The sequence below is a fragment of the Neodiprion pinetum genome, chromosome 5, assembly GCF_021155775.2.
Source record: "Neodiprion pinetum isolate iyNeoPine1 chromosome 5, iyNeoPine1.2, whole genome shotgun sequence".
NCBI classification, from domain to species: Eukaryota; Metazoa; Arthropoda; class Insecta; order Hymenoptera; family Diprionidae; genus Neodiprion; species Neodiprion pinetum.
Window position 1 is genome coordinate 24,968,135 of NC_060236.1, and position 10,187 is coordinate 24,978,321.

Sequence of the window (10,187 nt, forward strand, 5' to 3'; positions counted from 1 at the left end):
CAGAAGGTGTAATGTAATTTATGCATCTTGGAAGAGTAAATCTGAGGAACGGAAGGGGGTTTCACCTTCCGTCTTATAAACGGATATAATTAGTCAGATTTCTGACGTGTGACTTTCGTTGTTGGACTAACTTCAGCTAGAGTAAACTATATAATATATGGTTCACCAAAATATCCGTGAAGTTAGCGCTACACAATATGGAAGTATTTCATTTTTACTGCACCTATTGTTTCGGGCCCATCTGACACACGCATGAGAATTTCGTCTAAACAATCTAAGCTCGAAAGAAGAGTGTACTGACACCTTTTGGCAAATTCGATCTATAAACCCTTTCTCTGTACGCGCTAGAGCGTTTCAAAATAATGGGTAGGTTCTAACTCCAACTTTGAGATCTCGTGAATGGGCAGTGCGGTCTAGACCAATCAGGATAATTACCGTTACCTTGACTTTATCTGTGAGAAATGGCACCGTTTCAAAAACTCTGACTTTTGCTCGTACTTGGTCTTACTTTGAACGATGATGAAGTGCCACAATAATCAGACAGAGAAAAAAAAAATTCCTCGATAATAAATAATACCGAATAAACGGTGTGAGTTGTTAAAAGTGTTACAGTATTGAATGTCGATCTAGAAATTCATTTCACTCTCACGATGATCAGGGCACTGATAACTACGACCGGTTCTTTGGCCGTTGTTATTTTTCTTATTGCCATGGATTTAGACATATGTACGTGTACAATTTAATTCCTGCCCATTCTGTTACACGTTTAACGATTTGCGAGTGTGTTACGTACAACAGTTTCACTGACACCTGACATTTAGTAGGGATATTGCCAAAACTTAAACTGTCCTGATTATCGCTATGATAATCTAGAAGAATTACTTTCGCAATGAATAATGACGTATATGTCGCGTGATACAAGATATTGAGGAAAAAAATTAGATCACGGTAGGGCGTTATTTTCTTAACTTTTTTAATTTTTATTTGACCCTTGTTTGCCTTACTATTTGAGATTATTTTACGAAATGGAATAACTCTGACGAAAGGAAATAAGCCACAATTTGTGATCACGTTCGAATGTTCTCGCAGAAGATTTACATTTTACAGAACTTAATCGCATTGTTTTGTTAATCATCATATTTTTCGTCCGGGGTTTTGTCAAATGATTATATGTGACGTAAGTTATTCTAACAAATATTATACATCTAAGGAGGGTCCCCAGCAATGGGCTGAAACGTCAACATCTATGGATGTTTGGACCTTGGATACCAAGTGAAAATCTCTCTTAATCATATCAGCTGCATAGTTCAACGTTACTTGTCATAATTTGAGATATGTGTACCAAAAAATGTCCGTATTTTATGGAATTATATAATCTTCCCATGACGATTCATTAACGAAATTTTGGGTCACCTGACTTGGAGCATATAGGCTGTCAACTGAGAACTATAACAGTTGCACAATTTTTATGACGCCTGGAAAAGTTGATTTTAATGGTGATTTAATGCACGGGCACTAATAACCAGGAAACGTGTTTTACTCAATCTCAAAAGAAGATAAGATTCCAAGCGAGAGTGAATCAGTATCTGTAGACACTTTATCCCAGATGCCAGCACCAGATACATCTCGCTCGATAATACGGTTGGGCGGAAAGTTATTGGAGGAAACTGTCTCGTAGATTGGTTCAAGCAATCTGACGATTTGATTCTGTTGCCAGGATCACTTATCGCCTCTCTTCCCCAGGGACGCTTCTGCACACGTCGCCTTCTCGGAGAAGAAAATATACGGACTAGTGGATGAATGCTATTCTATTTCCGCTTTCCCTTGCACTCCCGTTATCCAGCCTTAATTCTTCTTCTCCCTCACTAACTGGACGAGAAAAAAAATTTCGAGCATCCGCTGTGGTGAACAAATGTGAATGTAGACGACGTGAAATAATTGACTTGTAATTGCGAATAGTATTTGTTTTACTGCATTTCTTCTAAATTCAAAATTCCTTTCGAACAAGAAACGGAAAAATTTTTGCACCGCCAGATTCATTTTCGCGTACTGAAGAAGCGTCTCTACGATATTCGATAAAAGCTCGCTTCCGACAGCCAGCTTCGCAGCTGACTCGTAACTTTATCTATCGTATTTCATATCCTCTGTGGTAGCCGTGAATCGATCGACCACTAATCTACCAAGATTGTCCTTCCCCAACTATCAAACACTGAGAAAATGTCCGGATGACGTCGCCAGATGGTTTTACGTCTCGTTTTATGAAGTCCGAAAGACTTACGTCTTAATGACGTCTTCAAGGCTTTGGTTGTCTTTTGGGCGTCGTAAAACGAGACGTAAAGCCTTCTAGTTTTCGGCTTCTCGACTCTTGCAATCCGAGAAGCTCGAATCTTCAGAAAATTGACAAACTTAAAATGTCAGTCGATCAGGATTATTGCAGCATTCGACAGTCTAGCCATACTGTATTTCAACTTTTTATTACAGACGTTAACTTCGACTCTCCGCGTAATAAATAACTACCGTCACTGCTTCTTGATTCCTATCGATACCATGAACTCGGAGTATCGATAACAAACATTTCGGATGTACGAATTTTTTCTCACCCTATACCAAACTAAAAATATCAAAATTAGTAAAATTCTGTTTCATTGATTCAATTTTTTCGGCCTTGAAATTTGATTTCTATGTTTATTTCGGACTGCCAACCCAAAGGCAAAAAAAATACATTATACACCTGCACCTTTTAAGGTTAGGATTACCATCCTTCAGGGTGGTAAAATGAGCCTAACTTAAACAAGGGGCCAATGTCACGTTAATACGTGGCTGATTACTGTGTACCGAAATCCCAGTTTAATCTTATCCTCCATGCCTCCAAGGCTGCTTTACTAGATAATTAGTATATGAGAGTGTCTGTGCCTGACACATCATACGATACTACATACGGTGGTACCGAGACAAATTCCTCATTAACCCACGGATTACACACACAAATATATTACATCCATGCATTTTTACATTACAGTGTGGATGAAATTCTCGTGGATAAATTTTACCGCAAATGTTATTAAACCAAATTTTCTTACCGTCTGGACGGTTAATCTAATTATTTTCATATTTACCTTAGCCAGAAGAGACTCAAGTACACCGGAGCTGGAGTGTCCTGTGTACTCAACTTGCTGCGGGTCGGGTCAATATTAAAAAAAAATGATAAGACGAATATTTGTTCTTGTTTCGACATATGGTATATTATTTGTGAAAACTCGGCCACTTATTTTCTCCACTCGAGAATAAAACTCACGGATACAACGACGATATTAAATTTGAAACATTATTGCAAAAAATTTAATAAGTATGGGAATAAACTGTCAGATTATTTATGATTATAACTCACCGGCGGTGAAATGCCAATAAAACAGGTAAATCGAGTGAAAAATAAGAATTAAAACCTGCAATTCTTCGGCTTGTTATCGGTCCGAAACAAGGTGCGAGTTCGATTCTATACGAATTATGTGACAATGACTCCCAATCTCTCACGACAGCTGCGTCGCCAGTCATTTGTCACATAATTCGTATAGAATAGAACTCGCATTTTATTTCGGATCGGGAAACAAGTTAGCCGTAAGGGTAAGGCATCAATGAACATTACTAGGTACTTGGACTATTTTTCTCCAGTATATGTCTTCTTGTTATGTCGAAAGAAAACGAAAATGACGCAATCAGAGTAGCATGTGTATCATTGGAGAATTGTTTGTTGTTTATTTAGTTAGTCTTCCTTATATTTCTCCCTGCGCAATCCTGCCGAAAAAAGAGGACGATACAATATATCCAAGATTTTTGATTGCACGGCCAGTATTATCAACCCGTTAAAGTTTCGAACGTAGAAGTACTTAGTCATCATTATCACAAATAGTTAGACTCGCAAGTAGTTGCGAGTGCATCGTAATTACAGCTGCAACGAGCCAACTCAAGGACCAAGGATTCTGTCAGTGTTAATTTCAAGCAAACGGTGAAAGGTGCGATTAGTCACGAATCGAAAGATCAAGAGCCGCATAATATACGTATACCTAATAGTTGATAGATATCCACTCCTCTGCAGTCTACCGGCAAAAATAATATGTAAAAAATGAGCAGCCTTACAATCTGTAACGAAATTGAATCGCAGTTTCGATATTGCGATTTTTTGTTACTCATCTTCGATCTATTTTATTTTCTTCTTTTTCATTTCAGCCTGTTTGTTTCTAAAAGCGAATAAAATATTGAAATTTGAATATCCATATACACGACAATATAATATAGAATCGGACTTACGTTTGAGCTTCTATCGATGTTACAATGGTGTGGATAAATGATGTCCATGCTTATTCGCATTTTATACTACACTGGCTATGGGGGATCGGCTGTACTCGTATAAATACAGTTTCATCGAAGTTGAAGAACTGCAGTAGAAGGTTGAACATAGGCGAGTTTACATCACCGCAACGCTTCTTTCTTGCATCTAACAGCTCCAGCGATCGCACATAAGGTACGTCAATAATATTCCAACGTCTTTATAGGCGATGAATTGCATCATCTCGTGTGTGAAAATTCTCGGACCAAGAATATCTCCTGAACTTAGGCGTCGCTGGTGTGATGCAAACAGTGCAAAATGCAAAGTGTCTTGTCATTAAACTGATCGTGACTGCTTGTTCGGAGATCTGCGGTGTTCCTTCGAAAAACGATTATGCTTATGCGAATTGAGTAAGAGCAGCGAAGATTAATCAATTTTACAAATTCACTCGGGGAAACTATGTGAAAAATGAAAATAATGTTAAAAAAATTCTGCTAACTGTATGAAAAATAATCCAAACCTAAACGAGAATGAAATTCCCACAAGAATTCAACGGGACATTAAAAAATAGTTTATGGTTATTGAAATAATTTCATCCATCAGTAAAATGACGAATGACTTAATTTCATAAAAGTATATAATCAGAATATAATATCTTGAAAAAAACCGAAAACTCGAATTTGATTCTTAAAAATTTTATCACATGCTTCTTAATTCACGAAAACGTTGTGGAGAATAGGCAAATTATTACTTTGCAGGTTAATTTTCCAACGAAATTTCGAGTTTTCATGCCAATCGCCATGCCCGAGTCGCTCTTTCTTTTCTAAAAATCTTACCATTAATTCCCCTCGATGAAATACTTGTAAAAATTCAAAATATTCAAAAATTTAAACCAATACGATTACGGAAATTTATTGTCATACTTACAATTAATAAGTAAAATAAACGTAGAACGTTTCATTCTTCTGATCACAGTATAAAAATTTTCTCTTCCAGCAAAGGAGACATTCGGGTATGAAAATTTTTTTATCACGCACATTGCACCCACACGCGTGTGTTGTTGACCTGAGGAAAATGAGACGCTACGATCTTCGGAGCGTACTTATTCTGATCGTCGCCTGCAGCTTGCTTGCTTCTCACGCCTCCGCGATTAGAAACACGATCGATATGATGGGAGCGGTTGAGTCAGCCGAGAAAAATAACGCCCCCGGGAGTCACGGAGGTCGAGAAGTCAATCCTCCTAAGAACACTGTCAATACACCGCCTCCGCAGAATCAGGGTACGTTGGACCAAAATTCACTCAAGTATGATCCAGGAACACTGGAGATTAACGAGCCAAACGCGATATTTGTCTAACGTTTAAATCTCTATGCTACGAAGATCCTGCTTTAAGACTGCAAAGATAAAAAGGATCAAAATTATGAAGAAAAGAATGGATATCGATTGGGGTTCGAACGAGTTTTTTATCAGACTTCTTACAAATCGGTTTCAAATATGTTAATTAAAGAACGGTTCCTTAATTTTTTCACATTTTTATCTCGATTATAATCCCTGCCTGTAAGAGGTTTGATTTTTCTATTTAAAACAGACATTTTTCGGGTACAAACTTAGTGCATATTTTATTGTAGTAATAATTGAAAAAAAAAAAATTTTAACTGCATGATTTTAGTGGGCGTTGGTGCTACTATCTGATAATGAATTCACATCATCGTAAACGGCAATCTAAACGAATTGTACACCCTATGAATGAAAAAGTCAGATGCCACCCTAATGCCGATGCCTTGTTGCAAATCGTTATGATATTGTTAAAAATCTGGTAAATTTCTTCGATTTCATTTATTTTATTCAGTAGACTGTTTTTGGACAAAGTCCTGGAAACAAATTTCGCGTTTTTCAATAGTCAAGTCTATATTGCTATAAATAATGTACAGGGCATTCCATGCTAACTTGATCATTATCTGCCCTTAGCTGAATTTTTAGCACGCTATAAAACAATTTCTGCAAGTTTGAAGAACACTGGGTAGTTTTATTTCAACTACTCTTTCAGTATTGATGATTTTGACTTATAATCAACGTATTTTCAATCAGCGATAACATTCAATACCAGCTGTTTAAATGAAAAAAGCTAGAAGAAACGCAAATTACTCGTTTTCGAAAGAGAATGCGTTAAAAAAAAATCAGAAAAAGGTTTTTTAAAAAATCCTCATTCGATTCAACCTTTCGAGAAATGGTGAAAAAACATAACCTCGAAACTTGAAAAGAACCGTTTATAACGAGTTTGAACAAGAGAGTTGGATCAAAATTTGATGAAATTTTTCAGGAAAACAAAATTTGCATTTTAGATTCACGAAGGTTCAAATTCATCCTTTCCACCCCTCAACTATCTTAGAAGAATTTTTCTACGTTAATTAGAAAATCAGGCATCAGATAGTCTTGGATTGACACCAAATTATAATCCATAAAAACCGAAACCGCGTTTGCCTTACGTTCTGGAACATTTGATTCCAGTCTCAGTTGCAGGACCTTCGTTAATCCGGATCGCAGCTGGACCAGGAATCCAGACCGTGTTCTACTCCGTACCCGGAAGCATTTCGATATCTTACGGATCACCTGGCACATCGACTTCCTACTTCGTCTCGTCAGGTTATCCCGGTGAAGCTTCCTTGCCTGGTGCGCTAATCCAGGGCCCAAATACCGCAGGACAACAGGAATACGTCAACTATCGCAAGCATCCGGCTTACGCTGCGGCGACCCGGAACCTACAGATCGCGAGTCAGATCATCGCTGGAATCGCTTCGGAATTTCGTCGTCAACTACGCATCGTCGACACGGAATAGCGGGAATTTTTGGTGGTGTCGAAATGGTCGCTGATTGGTAAAATAACGCGAGAACGCGGCGAGTAGTTTGCCGACGGTCACTTTGTCGGAAAATTGTTTGAAAAAATTCGTCTGTTTCAATTCTTATAAGCTGTGGATCGAAATTTACAAAAACAACGTAAAACAGTGAAATTAACAAGAAAGCTTCATCATTTACGGTGATTCACCGAAGTACAATTTGATGCTTCCAGTGTGGCCAAAATAAAAGAGGTATTTTGAATTGGAAGTGATTAAGGTTTCAAAAATTTTGTCATACTTCTCTCTTTTCTAGGTATTTCTTTTTAAAGAAGACATTTCACATCCAATCTCGGAATATCGCTGGCTTGAAGCTACTTTTCCGTGGGTATCATTTGTTGGGTTCGTACTCGGATTTATGCAATTGACATCTAAATCAATCAACAAATCATCGAATAGGTGTCCAAAGGGTTTTTATCGATGCCTTTGCAAAACATTGAAAATTTCCGACCTAAAAATATCGCTGATCAAGAAATGTGTCGATGTATTAGAAAGTATCTTTCTCTAATCGTAACCCGGAGTCGTGGATGGTCGAAGGAATCGAACAGTTTACAAACTTACCAGAAATTTCAACAGACTTGAAGTCAATTTCAGTTTCAACCATAATTAAAACGGATCAGCGGTTCCGTAACGCTCTCAAACCAGTAAGGCAAGCCGATAATGTACTCGCGACCCTATGTTCTAATTACAGGATCCAAGGAAAGGATCAGGTATTAGGAATCCCTAAACAAGGAGCCCTTCGGGATCCCGGGGTTAGGGACGCTATCCTTGTAAACTGCGACAACGATACTCGAAGTCGTTACGCCACGCTTACACATTGGCTAAGCCTGTGAAATGCCTTATACCCAGAGTTCTGGAGTTCTCTGTAATCCCCGTAACGCGTTTGGAACAGTGGCCAATATCCAGAGTACAGCCAGAGTGGAAAAATATAGGGACAATCCACAAGGGGGGGCCGGATAGACCCGAAACAGCCACAAACTGCGTCACTCGTGTCAAGAAGCAACGCTTCCCGAAGAAGTTTAAAAAGGTGATGTGACAAGTTTCCAACGAATTTTGCTGACCAGTTTTATTTCATCAATGTCAAGTTGGTTTCGGAATTTCAGACATTTTAGGATATTGGTTTGCGAGTAAACTACAGACGAAAAAAGTCCTTCGTCATTATTACATGCGGTATTTTGAAAATTTCACAAGTTCGATACGACCTTTTAGAATTTTTTAAAAACATTCTGTAATCATTTTATAACACTAATCGCATTTGTATACTTAGAACAATTTTGAAACGAAAGAATAACAAATTGTGTTGATGGGGTTACAATAATTGGCGAAGAACGGAGAATCTGTCTTTGCATTTCACTTTCTTGGATATTATCGCGAAGAAAAAGTTTTAATGACATTTTTCAAATTCAAAACTTTCGGCTCCTTTAACTCTCATAATGCCTCATCATTTTTAGCAATTAAGTTATCAGCTTCTGAAGACTTTATTATTGCCATACAGCATTGATAGCTTCGCAACTCGTCAATTTTTCAAACTTCATTTCGAAACTTATGTCAAATTATTCTTAAAGCTACAAAAGAAAGAATAAAGTACCGAAATACGAATCGGTAATGCATAGTTGCACAAATTTTTACGATGTACTACTAACGTCCATTAAGCGATCAGTTAAAGTTACCGATTATCTTCATATTCATCGCATGGATTTGGTCGAGCATCTCTTTCTTCCTGTCGTAGGGTATACCGGGTGCATTGATTATCATATCTGATAAACTCCTATCTGATCTTCGAACACGTGTATTCGCAGAGTTCGCCAAGCGTTCCTGAAATACACATATATTACGAAACATGCACGCTGTTTAATTAGTCAACGACTCATTATTGCTGGTTAATACCCAATTAAAGATGAATAGTATGCCGTTAGATTAATTGGAATAAGACGACGTGGATCTTTGGATTGCCAATGGAGAATAAAAAGAAATTAAACGATTCTTCTGGAAATGATAACATTTACGTCTTCTAATCGCGTATACGGAACATAAATGTATCAATAGAATTCTCTCGAAATGATCGAATTCAATGTTTCGGTTCCAGTACCCAGTTCACGGGCAATCTCGTTAGCAGAAATCTTAGTAAAAGCGTAAGATAAATTCAATCGATGTGAGTTACTTTTCGTAGAATCTAATATCTTTACAGTCGACTCTCTCAATAGAGCCGTTTCTTTTCAAGAAAGCTCAGAAGCGTAGCCGCAATTTTTCCAGATACTCTCGCAATAAAACTGGCAACAAAAGTGAAATGTTTGAAAAAAAAATAGCGTACCAAGCTCGTTGATGGGAGTATGCTAATTTTTAAAAATATCCCCCCCCCCCCCCCTAAACCCCCCTAAACCTCCGTGACCGGCCCTATTTCTAGTACCGATTGTATGAAAACGGAAATACTTACGACGAGAGAAGCCGGCTGCCTTTCGCTGGCTTGAACTGAAGATAATCCAACCATCGCAGTTAGAACGATTGCAGAAACGATTAGAACGACGGTCTTCATGGTGATCTACTGTATGAAAAAAAATTACTCTCAGTAAATCGTTGATTATTCCACCGTCACAAATAACCATGCAGTCTGTTCTACTATTTGGTCAACTTATGTTATTCACGTGCACGAGATGTTTAGTGTTATAAAAAGACGAAGAAAAACGCATGGCAATTAATTTGATCCTCATCCGGCGATGATACGTTTCAAAATCGGTGGTATTGCTTTCAACCGGTTAATGATAGTTAATATTTTTTTGTCACGTTGTGAAACACGGGGAAAATTCGTTACGAATTGTACAATGACGCTCAATCCTTACCTTATTCAACCGGCTCTGCTTCAAGATCGTTAATGTGCTCTTCGCTTGCAAAACAAGGCCTTTTATAAGACGGGAGTAAAAGCGCGGAATCTTCTTTGAACTTGCGTGACTGCAGCGAATCATCGATAACCTCAC

The 10,187-nt window shown here is 37.9% G+C and overlaps 1 long non-coding RNA gene across 2 annotated transcripts; it reads right to left on the reverse strand.

The window, feature by feature from the left end:
- Positions 1 to 3,274: 3,274 nt before the first annotated feature.
- Positions 3,275 to 10,187, reverse strand: LOC124220254 (uncharacterized). Of its 2 annotated transcripts, none has more exons than XR_006883544.2 (5): positions 10,053 to 10,187; positions 9,650 to 9,757; positions 5,252 to 9,030; positions 4,306 to 4,702; positions 3,275 to 4,235 (listed from the first exon to the last, which is right to left on the reverse strand). It is a non-coding gene; the product is annotated as an uncharacterized lncRNA (long non-coding RNA). The 2 variants fall into 2 exon arrangements; XR_006883545.2 differs by having other exon boundaries at positions 3,778 to 3,792; positions 4,062 to 4,702.